Raw genomic sequence first — 20,068 nt, 5'->3', positions numbered from 1 at the left:
CCATGTTAATTTCTGTGTCTGGCAGTTTTTCTTGCTTACTAGAAAAGACCTGTTCTTAGTACAGTTTAACAAATATTAACATCATTAATGAAATAAACATGGAAATATGCCCTAAGGTAATACAGTGCAGACAAGGAGGTTTGGAGAAAGTAATGTGCTAATTATAAAAGGAAATCTTAAGCATATGAGATTTCTGATTTTACCAAAGGAAATAACATGACTGGATAGAAGGCATAGCATGAGTGGGATTTTTGGCTATCGTGACACTAGGAAGGACACGGTGCGCTTGCTCGGCACTGAATAAAGCTGAGAGGCCCACTGGCGCAACATGATCTTTAAACCATTGCTCTTTAATAGGGTGGGATTGAATCCTTCACTCAGTTCCGGTAGGCCCAAGTTTCTTACGTTATTGCGATGGGATCTTCCCTCCGCATCATCGACTCTGTCCTGTAGCCCCTTCAGTTGACATTGTAATTGTTCCAGTTGAGAGGTGTCGGTTGTTAGCTGTGGCACCAAATCATCCAACACCAATTTATTAGATTTCACCTTATCTGCTAATTTTGCATGGTCTGCCTTTAATAGGGTAAAGCTGGTAGTTAGAGCGCCAACTTGTGATTCAATAATGGCTCTCAAGCCTCTGATTTCTTTTAGAATCAAGTCTAGTTTGTCGGTGAAACCTCCAGGTTCCAAAGGCAGTACCATTTCATTGTTCGGGCTAAATGCCCCATCACTGCACGTAGTAGGGTTTGTCTCTCCAAAGGCTGGGGGGTCTGGTTGTTTTGCTTTGACATGCCCCATGTTCAGTTCGGTCTCGAGTTGTAACACTCCTCTTGGTCTATATAGCACTGATCACCCTCCGCACTGTCCAGAGCACTCAACACCCAGAAGCACACTTACAAAGGAATGCTGACGCTATGTACACTGTACGTCACTGCTAAGAAGCCGTGGAGTAAACCGGTACAGCAAAACGTAGCCCTTCCGGATATTCCTCCTCCTGTACAGCGCTATCTAGCACAGTAACTGGGTCCTGCACAATGTTTATGAGCGACGGCACTGCAATTCAGATGTACTGTGTTACTGATAGAGTCACTGACTTGGTACTCCGGTATCTCCTATTATCAGCATACAGATTACCACAGAATTTAGTCCTATGAACATGCCATCTTCTGGCACGTTGCCTCCAAGGCCTCCATCCTATTCCAGAATCTCTCGATTCACAACCCGCCAAAGGTGGATATGTTTTCTACACTGGCATCATGTACCATTTGTAGCAGCACCACCACCGTGTCTATCACCATCCTACTGCACTACACAATGTCTATATGAAATATCGCCAGCCATTAATGTATAGGTCATTTTTGCAGCGTGCAATGCATTATCATCTGCCTTTATCAGTGGCCCAACTATAATACAGGGAGGTGTAAGGCAAAACAGTCGCTATCGATCCGAAACACTCGGGCTGGTTCCCAGACCTGCACAGCGAGGAGCGGCGGAATAGTTACCCTGTGAATTCACTTTTTACATACAGTGTGGTATTCTTTTGTCTTTGTGACATAGTTCACCTATAGTATGGAGTGGGTTACTTTTCTTGTTTCGTATTGTGACTCAATCAGGTTGTATACACTGGGGAATCTCTGATGTTATCGGCACCACCACATACCACTAATGGGAGGGGAAACCATGCCGCACACAACGATCTCTTGTAGTCCTCCGCCCGTGTCGCATCCCAAAGTTTATCCGCCCGCCATCTTGCCTCGTACTCAAGAGGCCTCTCGCATCTGCGGCCCAGTCAGTTTTGGCCTGTGGGGTGTACCAATCACCCGCTGATGGCATAAGATGCAGCCGGCTGGTCACGCACCTTGCACGCTGCTGTTGCACCTCCTCTGACGGGCCTGTGTGTTCCACTCTGGCATGGGCGGGATCCTCTGATTCCGCTCGTTATGCAGCCAGGAACAGAGTCTGTATTTTGCAAGTCACTCCTGTTGTAGAGTTACCAGTGTGGGATCGACTTGTGCCCCAATCCCTCCGCCCCTCTGTCACCGGATCACTGCCTAAGTGTCCGGGCCCGGCATGGAGCTCTGCTAGCTTGCGTCCGCCATGCTTGGTGGTTAGACAACCCCCCTACCCTTCTCCATCACCAATATTTTTTTGGGCTCTCTCTCTGATGTTTGGTCTAACTGTTCTTTGAATATCCGAATTTTGGATTTGCTTTTGGAAGTAGCTTTTCAGAAAATTACTAAACATTGGAAAGACTTATCTGATCTATCCTTCCAAGCTTGGTGGTATGCATTTTGCCACAACCATAGATTGGACACAGCTTATGTGTACCCTGTGTCTCTTGCTGTAAAGCACTTACAAATATGTTCCCAAGTTACAAAGTTTATTGATTTTCAGGCTAGACTCTCCCATGCATGTGATACTGCAGAGAAAGAAGTCTTGAAACCTCCTTGACATTCCGACTTCTGTTTTCAGGATTGTTTATATATGTTTAATATGAGTATATTGTTGAAATCTTGATGTGCTACCAGATTTTTTCGATAGCTTTATATATTCCTTTCATCCCCTCTCTCCCTCTTTATTAATGCTGTAAAAATGAATTTGTGTACGACTATGTGTTCTCACATCATATTATGTATCTGGGTTTTTTATTGTATTTTCTTTCTTCCTTTCCTTGAATAAACTTTTTTTTTAAACCTAAAAAAAGATAAACCTTCAATAGTGCCTCCACCATTTCCTTCTCTGGAGGTGGATTTGTAGTTCCCCTGGGGTAGATAAGCTCAGTCAGTTTTAAGAATAGGGCGCCCTATCTTGGAGGTAGAGCGATTCACAGTACCTTTTGAGGGCTGGATCTGTGGTTCTCAGCTTGCTGCTTACCATGCACAACTCTCCCTTTATGGTGCAGCGTACTCTGACTGTGTGATAGCAGCAGTAGTAGAGCTCTCAACTCACCGTTTTCCCCTCCCTGACGAATGGCGTCCTTCCAAGAGGGGATACGAGGACCTCAATGCAGACCTCGATGCAGGATTCACAAGAATGCCTTCCCATAGGTAAATATACCCGTGCAGGGGAGTGCAGTGGTGCCGCGGAGTGGGGGCGGTGAGCACTCAAGGTGCAGCTCTTGGCAGCAGTGTCAATCCGCCATCTTCTTTTCCCCCCGACCCCGCCATCTTTTTTCCTCCCACGAGCTATGCCGTAGATTCCACTAGCCCTCACACTACTGTTAGAATGCCCAAGGTTAGGGTATTGATTCGGGAATTAGCATGCCTACATATCCTTAGTGACATATGGAGAACGTTACATCCAGATCTTCCAGGTTTTACTTATTATTCATGCCCACACAGACAGTACTCCAGGAGAGATATGGTGTGGGCCCATGATCAGATTCTCCAGACTGCTGGGGAGCTGTGCCCTAAAATCTCATCGTTCCCAATCCCTTAATTCTTAGTTTTCAAACTCACCCAACAAATACAACTAGACACTCTTTCTCTTTCTCTCGATATTTACTGTCAGATAATCAGTATATTGCACATATGGAAGTACTTCTGGTAGAATTTTTTCATAACAATGTTAACTCATCCAATTTTTGTATTCTTTGGGACTCAATGAAAGCTTACATAAGAGGCATCATTCAGTAGTTTATTTGGCAAGATAATAAAGCCAGAGAGGCTGCAACTAAAGCCGCCTGCATGCTACTGGCTAATCTGGAAAGATTTCACACCAGTGCTGTTAAAAATACTGAACCAGGGCAATCCCAGATTTATTCTGATCTGATTTCTGCTCAAGCTTTAGCTGGTCAGTCTCTAAAGGAGAAGGTTGCTTCAAACTATATCAAACACCGGTATTAGCAGTTTGAATATGGTGAACTGTTATGTTATGTTATGTTATTGTTATTTGTTGTGCGCACAGCTACTCCAGCCAAGGAGCGTCCTGGCGCATAGACAAGGAGGAACATAACATAACAGGAAAAAAGACAAGGACTAAAAAGACTAAAAGGGGCGGTTAAAACAGATGGGTTTTTAATGCTTTCCGGAAGGTCAGCAGGTCCTCCAGCAGACGAATTTCGACCGGAAGAGAGTTCCAGGCTGATGCAGCTTTTACGCTGAAGGAACGCCCCCCCATACAGCTGAGCCTAAATCTAGGGACTACAGCAAGGGCCTGGCTTTGAGAGCGGAGGGTGCGTGTGGGGACATAAAGAGAAAGAAAGCTGGACAGGATTTCAGGGCCTATACCTCTCAGAATCTTAAAGGTCAAACAGAGGACCTTAAAGAGAATACGCTTCCTCACTGGAAGCCAGTGTAGGGAGCGAAGAACACTCGCCACCGGGCAAAATCTGGGCAGGCCGACAATCGCTCTGGCCGCAGCATTTTGGACCCGTTGCAGGCGAGTGAGCTCGGCCTGGTTGGCCCCCGACCAGAAGAGAGCTAGCGTAATCCAGGCGAGAGATGATACTGGTGGGGAAGATACTGGCACATCAACTGGCAGACAAAGAAGCCAAAAACTCAATTAAGGCAATTAAAGGAACAGATAACACGCTTCATAAAGAGACTAGTATGATTCTTAAACAGTTCATAACATACTATGAAACGTTATATGCTGAATCAGATCCGATAAATTCTGAGGAACTCTCTGAGTACCTAGGAAGAGCAGCTCCTCCCTCTGTGCAGGAGGAGGCTGCTTTGCAGCTGACTTCTGAAGTCACTCAAGAGGAACTACTTATGGCATTGTTGGCATTGCCACCTGGCACGGCTGCTGGACATGACTAGATTCCTGTAGAATTTTATGAATGGTTTAAGAATATCTTGTTACCTGTGCTTGTAGAGGTTATACAAGAGATTGGCATTTCCATGACCACTTCTCCAACCTGGGACATCTCCAACATCTTTTTTTCTTAAAAAATGGTAAGCCTCCTAACGAATGTGCCTCATATCTGCCTATTTCCCTTATCAATGCGGATGCCAAGCTCTATGCCAAGGTGTTGGCTAACCGTCTGACCCCTTTGATGTTGGGCCTGGTCACAGGAAAGCAACACAGCTTCACAGTGGGTCGAGGAACCACAGTACACACCAAAACTGCGATTATGGCCTTTGATTATGCTAACCACACAGGGAGCAACTTAGGCAAGATAAGGCTGAAAAGGCCTTTGGCCACGCTAATTGGGGCTGTTGATGGTCTACTCTCACGGCTTTCGAATTGCTGACCGATTCCTTATGTGGATCCGAGCCTTATACTGTACACCGCAGGCCAAACTGAGCTATTTAGGTATTCAATCTATGCCTTTTCAGATATATATAGAGGGAGGAACACGGTCGGGTGCCCCATGTCCCCACTTTTGTTCGCGCTTTACATTGAGCCCCTAATACGGACCCTGATGATTAATGATAGAATTTCTCCTTTATGCTCCGGAACACGTGCACTTATGGTTACAGCTTATGCATACAACATCACGATTTTTATAGTTGATCCAGCTGCTTCTTTAGAAATTATCAAGAAAGAGGCACAAACTGTTGGGTCACTCTCTAGTTACAAACTAAATACTAGTAAGACGCAAGTGATTATTAACTTTAAACCTGCTAGATCCATAGCAGGCATATGCCATGTAGCAACTTATCTTGGCATGTGTATCACTTCTGAAATATAAAACAAACTTATACTGAATTACGCATCTTTGTTACCGGAAGTCACCAAAAAGCTACTGCAATGGCATAATCTCCCCATCAGCATTATTGTCAGATGCAACATAATAAAGGTGTTGATACTACCGAAACTTGTACACCTATTCCCCGTCATCCCTCTAAGAGTTCCTAATTCTTTCTTTAAAAAAACATGACGGTATTATAAGTAGTTTCATTTGGGGCCATAAGCAAGCTCGGCGAGCGATTAAACTTATAAAATATCCCTATGTACAAGGGGGTCTTCAACATCCAATTTCAAGCATTATTTGTGGGCCTCTTTCTCGGGGCGTCTTCATAGCCTTCTCTTAAATAAAGAAGAAGATTTTTACCATCAGCTTTTACTGGGCCAAGACAGTGGTAGATCACTATATCGCACTCTAGATCCTTCTATATCGCACTCTATATTAGAACTACTACAAACGTGTCCCTTTCAAGACCATTAAAGACACTGTTACTGTTTGGCGGGACATTCTTTCTGGCTACTCGCTCCCATCTTTTCACAATAGATTCCCTCTCTGGGACGACCCACTCTTGCCCGAGATCTTCAAGGATAGGCTGGCAAAAGCTGGGCTATGTACGGGGTGGAGAGACTTGGTCACCTGTACGACATTAACGGTTTCAAGACCATTTTAAGTCTCCAGAACACATTCTCACTCCCTCAACAATTCTACTACATGGATCTGCAGATCAGAGACTTTTTCTTGAGATTGCAAAGGCTTGCCTCCATTTCTGCACACGAGATTCTGACACTTATGCATGAAACACCCCGTAAACATTCAATACGTATTGCTTACCAATCTTTTACACTGCCTTGAACCGACCCATGTGTCCAGCTCGCGCTGAAGTGGAGCTCCATTTTGGGGACATACATCTATGCCGTAGTAATTACCGATGCATTTACTACACTAAAAGAAGCTGTAGTGTCAGTCAATCTAAAGCTTCAACATTTCAGGACACTGTGTATGCTATATTATACTTCTAAGAAGATAGCCAGCTGGCGGGAAAAAAGAGGTGACCAAGCCCTCGACGACAAAAAAAAATGTCCCAAGTGTGGAGCCACTGCGGTTGACATAGTGCACATGTTCGCTACATGCCCGCCGATCTGGGCATTCTGGGGGGACGTTAGCCACGCTTGTAGAGTGGGCCTAGAGCTAAGATTCACTGTACTAAATATGATTTTCCTGTTTTATCTGTTCCCGATGTACCAATTTTGTTTTATGAAAATGATGTGATCTGGCTGCTACCCTGTTTTTTCCCATTTAAGTATATTATTTTGTATACACATAATAATAAAAAAATCAAATAAAAAAACGGTGCCATAGTGCAGGGTAGTTGAGTGCAGGGTTGTAGAGTGCAGGGCCTTAGAGTGGTGTAGAGTACAGTGGTGCAGAGAAGAACATATGACCTAGAGTGCAGGTATTTTGAGTGCAGGGACGTAGAGTGCAATGGTGTAGAGTGGAATAGTGGCCAGTGTTGTAGAGTGCAGTGACATAGAGTAGAAGTTGTAGAGTATAGTGGTGTAAAGTTCACTGGTGCAAAACGATTGGTGTAGGTGCCGTGGCGTAAGGTGCGTTGGTTTTGGGTAAAGTGATGTAGAGTGCATTGCGTAGAGTGCAGTGGCATAGCGTAGACTACAGAGATGTAGAGTGCAGTGGCATAGAGTGCAATGGCATAGAGTGCAGTGGCATAGACTAGACTGTTTCAGAGTGGAGTGAAGTGGTGAAGGGTAGAGTATAGTGGTACAGGGTAGAGCACAGTGGTATATAGTAGAATGGTCGAGAGTAGAGTGGTGCATCATTGATTGCAATGGTGTAAAGTGGAGTGACAATGCAGCTATTTTTTTTTTCTCGACACACACAAAAAAAGGGTAAATAACGCATACAGGACATTGATCGGCATAACTTGATTTGGTGCCCTTCTTGCATTTGCTTGCAGTTGTGTATTTGCCCAATTATGCGAGTTTGCTAGCGTATTACCAATTTTGACTTTTATTGAGTACGTTTTGTAGTCTACCTCTACAGAGCTTGCGGCCATTTACCACTGTCCCTTTAATTCCGGGCTCACGTGATGACGACGCTCTCCTTTGGCGCTCACGTGACAGGAACCGGCAGGGTATTTGGTGAGTTTGCCTGTGCGTGGTGTGTATCATCCGGGCCACGGAAGTGCTATTGAATTAGGAAGACTATGGGGAGACGCTGGCTTGCAAGTAAGTAGGAGACTGCCTTGGGATAGTATTAATATGCCTGATCCCCTCCAGTATAGACAAGCCTTTTAAATTACAACTTTTCTCCTTTACTTTGTCCAGATAGAGCACGGCGTGAAGAATACCCCTGCCGTTTGAGCCCATGTTGTTCGGCCTCTGTCTGTTTAAAGTGAGTCCCTTTCCTGCCTTTTTGTGAAATTTCTCGGGCTATTATCCTCCAGTCTGATTTTTATAATCCTAATTGTTAGAGCATGCACAATATATTTTAAAACGGGACATTGGAAACAATATATTTTTTCGATGTAACTTAGATTGACGTGATAAGACAATAGCATCTGGAATTACCGATTTGCGCTTTTCAAACACAGAGAATGCATGGTGGTTTGTCTTACTCAACCCCAAGTCCAGAATAGGAGGGGTACACAGCCATAACTATTCTTTAGCGGCATGTGTATGTTTGAAAAGGTTTATGTTTGCCACAAGGGTGTTTGGGAAAACAGTTGATAATTCATTGACAAAATGTTTATTACTAATTATTTATTATTTTGGACATTTATAAAGCACCTGGTTACGCCACCGGCGTGTCCCCGCGCTATGATAAGTGGAGTAGCCGCCCCTCCCACCCTTAAAGAAGTCTACCTACTATATAAATGGGTTTTGAGTTTCTTTCTAAACATGGTCTCAGACGGTTCCAAGCGCAATTCTAAAGGCAGAGCATTCCAACACCTGGGAGCGAGGTATCTGAAGGATCTCCCTCCCATGCGAGCCTTCCTTACTCTTGGAACCTTTAGCAACCCAGTTCGGGAGGAGCGCAGATTGCGCGTGGGCTCATACCAGGTCACCAGACTCCGAAGCGGAGCAGGAGCTTTGCCGCTCAAAATGCGATGACATGTGGAAAGAGCTTTAAACTCCACCCTTTTTCCCACAGGGAGCCAGTGCAGTGCCTAAAGCACTGCTTTAGAGGGAGATCTCTTAGGGAGCCTTAAAACTAAACGCGCCGCGGCGTTTTGCAGCACTTGGAGGCGGACCACGACCTTGCCCGTGGCCCCCAGATACAACAGATTCCCATAATCTAATCGCGAAGTGACCAGGGCGTGCACCAACGTCCTTCGAGCCGCGATAGGGAGGAGATCTAATACCTTCCTTAAGGTTCTCAGAACGCCGAAGCACACCCCAGCCACCCGACTGATCTGGGGGCCAAAGGCCAGATCCACATCCAGCCACACTCCAAGGTTCCTTGCCTCCTGACATTGGACTGGGACTTCTCCCAGGCAGGGGGGCCACCATGCCGACGACCAAGCAGACGGCCCTCCCCCCACCACGAGCACCTCGGTCTTGCTACTGTTCAACTTCAAACAGTTTGCGGACATCCAGGTTGCCAGATCTTGCATGCAATCCCTGAAGATGTCCGCTGTAAGACCGGGTGCACGCGAAAGGGAGATGACCAGCTGCGTGTCGTCGGCATAGGACACCAGGCGCAGACCGTATCTTCCCACAATTGTTGCTAAAGGTGAGACATAGAGATTGAATAGGGTCGGGCTCAGGGATGAGCCCTGAGGCACGCCCTGGCCCAGCCCAATCTCCTTCGAATAACAGTCACCCAAGCGAACCTGAAAACACCTGTCTGACAGGAAAGATCTAATCCAGCCAAGCACTTCTCCTGATACCCCTCCTTTATTCAGACACTGTAGCAAGGTGGAATGTGCTACAGTGTCGAATGCCGCGCTTAGATCTAGTAGGATCAAGGCCATAGTTTGGCCCTCATCCACACCCTGTCGTAGGGTTTCTACCGCCATAAGAAGTGCTGACTCCGTCGAGTGACGGGGCGGAGGCCAAACTGAGAGTCATGGAGCAGGGAGGCCTCCTCCACAAAATTCATAAGTTGTAAGTTTGCTATTTTTTCCGCCACCTTAGCCATATAAGGCAGGAGCGAGATTGGGCGAAGATTGTCTAGTTTTTCAAAGCTGACATTAGCTTTTTTCATGAATGGAATGAAATTAAATTTAATGGAACGCGAGTTCTCCTTCTTGAGGGGGCTATGTAGTTTTCCTTGTTTATTACTGTTTTTCTCTCTTTTCAACAGATTATGGGCCCTAGATAATTCTATGAGAGCCCCCACAGGCATTTTTAACTCACACACTTTAGCACTTTTTCCTGTTACTTTTTGCACATGAAAAAAACCAGCTCCGCTGCAATACAGGTGTAGTAGCATACAAGGGTGACATTTTGTTGCCCTAGTAGAACCCAATGATGAAGCATGTCACCGACCAGGTCGGTGAGTGAGGGTTCCTTTTTATAAAATATTTTTTTTTTCTGTTAAAATAATTTTTAAAAAAAATGTTTTCACCCTATCAGTTTTTTTGGTGGCTATTGGTGTGGGATCATATGTTTATGATCTTGTAGTACTTACTGTCACTCTTCTGTTGTTGTTTAGTAGAGTGGAGTGGCGCAGAGTGGAGTAGAGCGGCATAGAGTGCAGTGGCTAGAGTGCAGTGGCATACAGTAGATTGTTTCAGAGTAGAGCAAAGTGGTGTAGAGTGGAATGGTGCAGGGTAGAGTGGAGTGGTATAGAGTAGTGGCATTGAGTTCACTGGGGTTGAGTGCAGTGTTGCAGAGTGGAGTGTTGCAGAGTGGATGGTGTAGAGTGCAGTGGAGAAGAGTGCCAACGTGCATAGTAGAGTGAGGTAGAACTCACTGCCATATAGTAGAGTGATGCAGAGTAAAGTAAAGCGGCGTATAGTGAAGTGGCGTAGAGTGCAGTGGTGCACAATAGGCTAGAGTGGTATAGAGTGCAGTAGAGTGGAATAGAGTAGAGTGCAGTGGCATGAAGTAAAGTGGTGAAGAGTAGATTGGTTTGAAGTGAAGTGGTGTAAATTGAAGTGCCGCAGAGTACAGTGGCATAGAGTGCAGTGGCGTAGAATGGAGTTGCACCGAGAGGAATAGAGTTTTGTAGACTGCAGTGGCATAGAGTTGATTGTTTAAAAGTAGAGTGAAGTGGTGTGCAGTGCAGTGGTACAGAGCAGAGTGTTTCATAGTGCAGTGGGGCAGAGTAGATTAGAGTGACTTAGAGAGAACCGATTTAAAGTGGAGTGGTGTAGAGTAGAGCAATGCAGAGTTCAGTGGCACAGAGTTCAGTGGCGTAGAGTGGCATAAAGTAGAGTGGCAGAGAGTGTAGCTTTGCAAGTTATATTTTTGTAGAATGCAGTGGTGTATAGGAGTGGCATGGAGTGCATTGGCTAAGAGTGCATTGGTGCAGATTAGAGTGGGGTAGAGTGCAGAGGCATAGAGTGCAGTGGTGCAGAGTAGAGTTTTGGAGAGTGCAGTGGTGCAGAGTAGAGTGGCATAGAGTACATAGGTGTAATGTGCAGTGGCATACAGTTGTTATTCGTGCAGAATGCTGTCTCACCCGTTTCCGGAGGGCAGTTAAGACCTGGTTATTTAACCAGTAATCTTTCTTTTTACCGTACGCCAGGCTAGTCTTCACTTTAGCGCAGGGAAACCCTTTTTGGGTAGCTGTCGCGCTTTACAAGCTGAACAAAAAAAATAAAACATAATTAAATAAATAAATTGTGCAGAGTAAAGTGATGTAGGGTGCAGTGTCAAAGAGTCGAGTTTAGTGGCATACAGTGCAGTGGTAAAGAGTAGGTTGACATAGAGTGCAGTGGCTTTTAGTAAAGTGGTGAAGAATAGGTTGGTTTCGAGTAAAGTGGTGTAGATTGAAGTGGCACAGAGTGCAGTGGAAAAGAGTGCCATGGCATAGAGTGCAGGGTGCAGAGTGGAATAGAGTTATGTAGACTGCAGTGGCATAGAGTAGATTGTTTCAAAGTAGATTGAAGTGGTGCAGAGTGTAGTGGAATAGAGTAGATTGTCTTAGAGTGCAGTGGTGCTGAGTAGATTAGAGTCGCTTAGAGAGGAGTGATGCGTAGAGTGGCATAGAGATCAGAGGCATAGAGTTCAGTGACATAGAGTGGCATAAGTAGAGTGGCATAAATTATGGTGGCAGACAGTGCGATGCTACAGAGTATATTGTTGTAGAGTGCAGTGGTGTACAGTAGAGTGGAGTGGAGTGTATTGGCGTAGAGTCCAGTGGCGCAGAGTAGAGTGACACATGCTGTACACAAGTGTTTATACATATTAATTATCAGCAATTAACAGTAGCCAACTCTTACAGAGTCCTTTAGACATGAAATGCCAATACAGCACATTTAACAATGTATTGGAAATTGTGCATAATTGATAAATAGAGTGGGCCTGATTTACAAAGGTAAACTGAGAGGAAAGTCTAACTTTACGACTTGCAAATGCCCTTTAGGAATACCGACAGTTGAAAGTCGTAAAGTTAGACTTTTGCCTCAGTTTACCTTCGTGAATTGGACCCAGTATTTGCAGCCACTAAATTATCACAAGTGGAACTAATCATAGCCAATGGCCAATATCCCCAGACACCGGAAGACACGTACTGGCGGCCGTCGCTTCTCGGTTAAAGCATCCACCAGATGGAACGCACTTCCCCGCTCCCTCCGGCTTGAACCTAATCATCTGATTTTTAGGAAAAAACTGAAAACGCTGTTGTTCCCTAAATAGAGTCCCTCCTTTTCTGTCCTCAGATCTTCATAATTATTATAGCGCGGGGATGCCCTCGGGTCACCAGGCGCTTTACAAATCGCTAAAATAAAAAATAAAAATAAATAAATAGCACTTGTGTCTGTACAATTCGTAATGGATTCAGTACCATTTGCCATCTGCACCAGTGTTAATTCCACTAGTACAAAAATTAATTACGCCAACACACCTTGATCATGTGACCAGGAGATAGATAGTGTGCGTAATTGCCACCCCAAATTTACAATCAGATCAGTGGATGTGGAACGTTTTCCAAAAACAACCACAGTTGTGCAAAGCACATATTTTTGGAGCTTTTAAACCACAGAAGTAGTCCAAAATATAGGTGCTAATGACATTTATACCAGATTTAGCACTATTGTCTAGTGAGAATCTAGGGAAAACAAGATCATTCTGTTTTAAGCCAGGAAAGCGAAGCAGACTTTGTCTACTTGCAACTATGCATGCTAATGTTAGGCAATGTGGTAATAATGGAGCAAAAAACGCAATAAAACCCAACATTCCCTGCCTTTTATCACGTTATTTAGGGCTGTCCAACGTAGGGGTCCAACGTAGGGATCCATGCCACAATAAGCATCCACATAAGCTATATTTACGTGCAAAGGATCTAAATGGAATTCATTTAAATAGTGACTATCCTGACAACTAGGATGGGTCTAGCGCTCATGAACCAACTCTTCGAATCACCTCTATAAATGCTAACCTTATGCAAGAGCACACCTGAAACCCTGCTCAAATATTATTTGCCTGAAGGTCCAAAGTGGTTTAAATGACCCCTGTATATATGTAAAAATAGATGACCAGACCCCATAAAACACAAAGCACTGGCAAAGATAAACTGTATCACCTTTTAACTTTGCAAATAGAGAAAGAATGTGTAATAAAATTACATAAAAGCACACATGTGCCAAAATGCTACAGCGCCCATCCATTGATGACCCAAATGTGCGCTTGCATCACTAGTTATGCATGCGCATACATAAGGACACAAAGGCCATTTTATTTTTTTAATTTACCATTTCAAGATAGTGGATGCAGTAAATTAAAATAAATATTTGGTGTGTAAACGTGCCTCTGCCAGGCACTCCTTAACAGCTTAACCAAAAAATGTAAAAAAGAGAGGAGCACAAGACAACACTGGCAGCAGAATGCAGAGAGGCATTAGACTCTAATGCAGAGGTCTTCAGACTTTTTTACTCAGAGCCCCCTCTAAGCAAAATGTTTTGAGGTCTGGCCCCCCTCCAAAATGTATGGCAAAGATTGAGGGATCAGGAGGGACATGGCTTCGTGCATGGGGCAGGGCTTCTAAGATGATTTCAGGAGTACTTTTTCTATAGCTCATAACCTGCACTAACTATGAGATTTAGAAAACATCAAATGCATCAAACAAAAACATGTATTATACCAAACATACTTATTCCCATAATTGGGGAGTTATAAGTCCCTCACACTCTTGGACCCCAATTCAACCACACCTGTTGCACTAATCATAACTGCAGTCCTGAGTAGCAGGCATTCTCCTCGGCATCTTTTACCTCTTCCCTGCCATGACAGATCATCACCTTGGTCCTAATGCTAGAAAGGAAAAAATCTGCCATGCCCTTTTTTGAAGGTACACAGTCATAATTGTGATGCAGTGGGCCCCTGAAACCTCTGGGCTCCAGTCCTGCTTTATCTGCGTTCTTAAGGATAACCAGCAGTGGTCACTTACACACCTGGCAACAGTTCCAGCTTCACTAATGAATGCCCTTTACTACATTAATTTGTCATTTTTAGGTCAAGCATTTGAGACCTATTGTAATTTATTATGGTGGGTTAAAGCCATGCCCCAGCTTTTGATTTGTTTGTGTCAGTGTCCTTCAAAAATCCTTGCTTGTTAGTGGTCAGTCCTGCCTCTTTGTCCCTCCTTTCTCTCTTATGTTCCTCCCATGCAACACAGACTAAGTACTATCTCATCACACTATAGTTCCACATCTGTTCTTTGATGGACTACTTTTTTTCTTGGTTTCCTGCTCTGTTTCTGTTTGCCTGTGTGTAGTTTCAGCACCATAGCTGATTACATTTAAGTATTGTTTTCCTCTCTCCCACCTCCTCCTAATTACACAGTTGTTTCGGGGTATGTCTTTTGTCATGCCACCTTCTTGGTTGCTTACATGTTTTAGACTTTTAGCAATTTTCGATGTCGACCGTAATTTGGGCTATTTTTTGTAGGATTGGGTTTGTTTCATAGTTTATAACATGGGGTTATTCTGTTTGTGTTCAAATGCACTATAAACTAGGCCCAGGATAAAAACGCAGCTAGAGGGCCCCTGAGAACCTCAGTGGACTGTCTGAAGATGCACCCAGAAAGCTAGAGGAACTCAGCGGCTTAAAACAGTTTTATAGACTATATTTTGTCTTTAAAATAAGGATCAGTAGGGAGTGGAAGTGATGTCTGCCAGTGAAATGAAATGGATTGTGGCATATACCTGTGTAGTTGTTTTTATTATAGTGGCTATCCCTTATATACTCTAATGGCAGTTGAGGTTTGCCTGCAGACAGGTTCAAGGGAGTGAGTGTGTGTGGAGGGAGGGGGGTTGTTAAGGTGACTGGCGGCACAGAACTGTACCACTGACTGGTATTGGCGGCGCACAATGGTGACGGTGCATGATGCTGCGGTTGGGACTCCAGCACCAGGCTTGGTCTAGCGGCTTTGAGAGGGGGCGCTACAGCCACAGAGATGCCTCATCCACCGTGGTTTCACTCCTGCCCGCTCCCAGCCACAGAGAGCTGCTTCTCTACCCCCGGAGTAGGCCCGTCTCAGCCCTCAATGGCTCTGTACACAGAGAGTTCTGATTTCAACAGAGTCTCTTGCTCTGTGTGCACTGCTCCTGCGGGAAGGGCTCGGGCAGACGACGGGGGAGGGGCAGGAACAACAGGAATTCACAGGCCACATATAACTCCACTTCCTGCTTGTTTCAAACAAGGGAGCTGAGCCAGGAGGGCTCCTGAGGGATGGGGAGGGGGAGTAGAGGTTCAAACCTGAATGATGACCTGGAGCCATGGATTGAGAGGGCACCAGCAACTCTTTCCATTTCATCCCAGTTAAGGGTGTACTAAAGAGTGTGTCCCAAACTGTCACTCTTTCCTGACTAATATAAGATTGCTTCAAAGTTGGCACAGGGGGTTACTTGTTTAAAGCCAAAATAAAGTGTTTTAGGGCATTAGCTTTCTATATGACCCCAGTTACTCAGTTGTAAGTCTCTCTGCTGTGTGAAACGCGTTCAAACACAAGAAAGCAGTGGGGGAGGGGAAATCTCGCTGTGAAGAGGAAAAAAGAATAATCAAATGTAGGAAAAAACATGAAGAGAGCAAACTATTTCTTCTTTTTTATTTTTACAGGTAATACAAAAAAACTAAAGGCAACAACATTAAGGGGAAAAAACAGAGTGGGGGATGAAATTTACAGAAACTAGGAAGGCACCTTTGGAAAAAAAGAAATTAAATGGCAATGTGTGCTCTGACCTCATGGTTTACCCCCTTCAGAGTTGGAGAGATTATAGGGTAGAAGTTGCAGTACATGAATGGGTGCCACAATGGAACGAAGAGGTGAGGCAAGCAGGTTCAGTAGAGGAAAAGGAATATTATCACAACAGGGGATATGGTTTTAGGAATGTGCTGCGTATAACCTTTTGGACTGTTCTAAGCACTTCGGGATAGAGTACACATAAGAGAAAATAGACGAAATGCCGAGATTCAGAAAATGAACTCATTTGCTTCAGCAAGCATAATGGGCTCTGAGCGCTTTTGATGTGTGAGCACAGCATTGACTTGTTTGAATCCTGCCAACTCACACAGCTGCCACAGTGTGACACCTGATCTCAGCAGTCTCCAGTTGAAGAGCTGATATTACCCAATGACCAGGGATGAGCTGAAACCCCTAAAAAACCGTGCTGGCAGATTTGAAAAACTTGAACCGCTAACGACCTGGTTCACTTATGAAAAGGAAGATTATGATTTCACTAAAATTGAACATATTCACTGGCCTTGGAAACATTTCACAAAGAATGTTCTCAACAGAGAAAATTGCATAGTACAACGTGAATACATTTCATGACGAATGTCAACAACGAAAACTGTACAACAAAACGTGATGTAATTCATGCTCATACAGCCGAGAAGAATTAGGAACAGTAAAGAAATTCCAAGGGAAATTGTTACATTTGCCAATTTTGTTCACAAGCAATTTTGACAAGAGATATATTACGCAACTGTACAGGATTATTGTCTGTTCATAAACTCAAGTAGATACACTCAACATTCTTTTATTCACTTGAAGATTCAAAGACGCGTAGTTGGCACCAACCTCAAAAGTGTACTGCTTCCATAGTAAGGGTACTATCAAACAGGGTAAGGATTGCCGGGCCTTGTCTACAACTTGAACTAGTGACTGGTGAGCAAGCAAAAACAGCCACCCCGTCACTCCACTAAACAAGATATAGAGCTAGATATTTTTTTTTCTTTCATTTCAATATCTTTCTTTGGATACAGATATATCTCCATAAAAGTACAGACAGGCAACGACATATACAGTAAGAATTAACCAGTAACAGAGGTAGTTATTAATAACACATCGTGTCACACATCCACAGGTTTGCTGCCCAGAAGGCATATACATAACAAGCATTTGCAATGCAATAGTTCACGCAATTGCGAGATTTTTAGCTTTTGGTATTGTAAATGACAATGCATTTTATTTGTTTAAAAAAAACTTCAATAATAAAAGGCATATCATTTACAATACCAATGGGTCAAAGTTTCTAAAATGCAAGACCTATTGCATTGCAAATGCTTTTTATACTTGCTAACACTGTCCTGGCATATATTTTCCCTCATAAGTACCACTTTAACACCCACATATAGCAATGAGCAACAGAAAGGTGACCAGTCAACCTTTAGAAAGGGCATTCTGCTGCAAGGTAATGTGTAGCTGCATTTTTAGTAACTTTTGAACCATTTGAGCTAGAAACCCTTTTATTTTCTTTAAATCTGCAAAAAATGCAGCAAATTATGGATTATGTGGTAAATGCTGCAAATCCATAACTATGCGCAAAATGCCAAAACCGCACAATTGCAAAATACCAGTGACCCTGACTATAAATAGAAAGGTCACAATTCCTCTGGGCCAACTAGGGTTAATTATGTGTCTCTCAGCTTTAACACACACACACACACATCTGCAGTGATGGAAGTTGCTAACTGAGGTTCATAACCTAAAAGAGTGCATTTATCATCAGTTAATTTAACTTGCATTTATTTTTAAATAAGCTTTTATTAAATTATTTTATACTCAAATGACTGTGAAACACAAAATACATTCTATTGCATTGTAATTGCATTTATATAGTGCCTGGTGAGGTGCTGAAGTGCTTTTTTGGGCGGTAGCATGCTACTCTTGAACCTATACAGTGTTAGTTTTGAATTAGTATAGTAAAATATGAAAGTAATTTGAGTGGTGGATATGTTAGTCAGTGATTTGGATTGAGAAGAATAGCAAAGGGGTAGAAGAGGTAGAAAAGATTTGCGTTGCTACCCCTCATGAGGTGTTGCAGTGCTTTTTCGGCAGTAGGATGCTACTCTGTAACCCATAAAGGATTAGTGGTGAATTAGTAAAGTGAAATATGAAAATAATTTGAGTGGTGGATATGCAAGTCTGTTACTTGGATTGAAAAGGATAGTTGAGGGATAGAAGAGGGAAGTATTTAGATTTGTTTTAAAATGTTTTGTTTGTTTTGGAGCAGTAGGAGGAGGTTTGGGATGAGTCAAAGGGAGGTGAAGCGGGATGAGGGCAAACACATGCACCCACAAAGAATGCATTAGTTCACCAAGCCACCAAAAACCAGCATTGCTTTCAGGAGGGAGCGATTTGTATTTCATACATTTCTAATCCCACTGATTCTCTCCCCACTCCCTTGCTACCTTACTCGTGGCAGGAAACAAGCATAAGTTACCCTGGTGTGCACCCAATGTGCACCAGCTCTGCCAATTCCACTGAAATATACTGGTGAGTATGGTAAAACCAAGGACAATTCACACTTGCTTAGTTTACAATCAGATGTGGAGGACTGTGAAAGGCCTAGTGTTATTAACAGTTGTAGAGGAGCACCTAAAAAGGCGGTATTTAATTGTACAGAACATTGAATATGATATTGCTCTGTTTCGGTCATAAATATAAAAAAAGAAAGAAAAAATGTGACATGGTACATACACTGGTAATACAAGGAGTAAGAAGATGGATGCTTTGGCGTTTGAAGAAAGAAGAAAGCCAATAAATATGTGACATTAGTTTTCTACCAGCAAATTACTATGGTGGATGCAGCTTAATTTACTCATCGATCATTTTCCAGGTTAGTTTATTCACACGTCAATTATTCCTCAGGTCAAATGATTTCTGCCACGAATGGAAAACCTCTGGCACACATTTAATTATTTTTGCCAATAATCAGAAAATAATATTTCTTTTATTTGAAGAGCCCAAACAATGCTCTCAAATTAGGGCAAGGAGCTCCCAAACGAAGCACAAATGGCTAGAAAATTCTTCTTATGGAATAATAATCTTCCAGGCTCTCGCCAAATCACCGTAGACACATTAGTTGAAAAAAAACCCACAGTTTTCACAACTGTTCAAAATGTATTATGGAGAAGTGTGGCTCAATGGTTGGAAGAGGCAGACCATGAGGCAGAGGTCAGACCCGGGACCAAGGTTCAATTCCCGACGCGGCAGGGTCTAGAGCCCAAAATGTCCACGGACTCGATAATTCTCGCTTCGGTGCCTGCTCGAATCACGGGTTCACACTCTGCAACTCCGGGCAATAGCTTGCTTAATCTCCACTATGGCCCCCTGCGGCTGGATGCCTGGCTTTCACATTGGGGGTGCCCAGTACGGGTTATCTCACAGGGAAAGACCAGGACGGGTTCCCAAAGCAAGCGCTTAGAGACCGTTGGTGATAATGCGCCATATAAATATAAATTACAATTACAATTACATACAACCACTGACTGTGGGCCTGCTCGTGCCCTCCAGTGCTTGCCCTCTGGAGTGAGACAGAACATGTAGACGAGGCCTCACGGTGGCCCTGGGACTCGACCTCACTGTGCTGCCTTTGCGCTGAGCCTTTAAGACCATCGCCTGATGATGTGCACATGCAAAGCAGCTTGAACTTGCTGGTGAGTGCTCCTCTCGCAACTTGCACAGGATGCATCTTCTCTAAACAGCTGCACCACATTAAGGGAGACCTATGAACACTATTAAGTGCTAAATGCTAGTTTGGGGAGCACCCTCTGAACTGACTTTACCTCTGAGACACATTGTAATCTCAGACCCCTTTTAACTACTACTACATTACAGCCAATAGTAAAACATAGAACACAGCGAGCTAACATTCTATCTTTTTCAGAGCATGCCAACAAGTAGCTATACAAAAATAGGCTACACTGCCACAGCTTGGAGGCTAGATCGGGCTTTTTTTTTTTTTTAGCAACCTCTTTGACCCTGTCACACTCACTGACCCCCGCCCCATGCCACTCTGAT

This window comes from Lissotriton vulgaris, chromosome 6 (genome assembly GCF_964263255.1).
Source record: "Lissotriton vulgaris chromosome 6, aLisVul1.2, whole genome shotgun sequence".
Classification (NCBI taxonomy): Eukaryota; Metazoa; Chordata; class Amphibia; order Caudata; family Salamandridae; genus Lissotriton; species Lissotriton vulgaris.
This window is presented reverse-complemented; position numbering follows the sequence as displayed.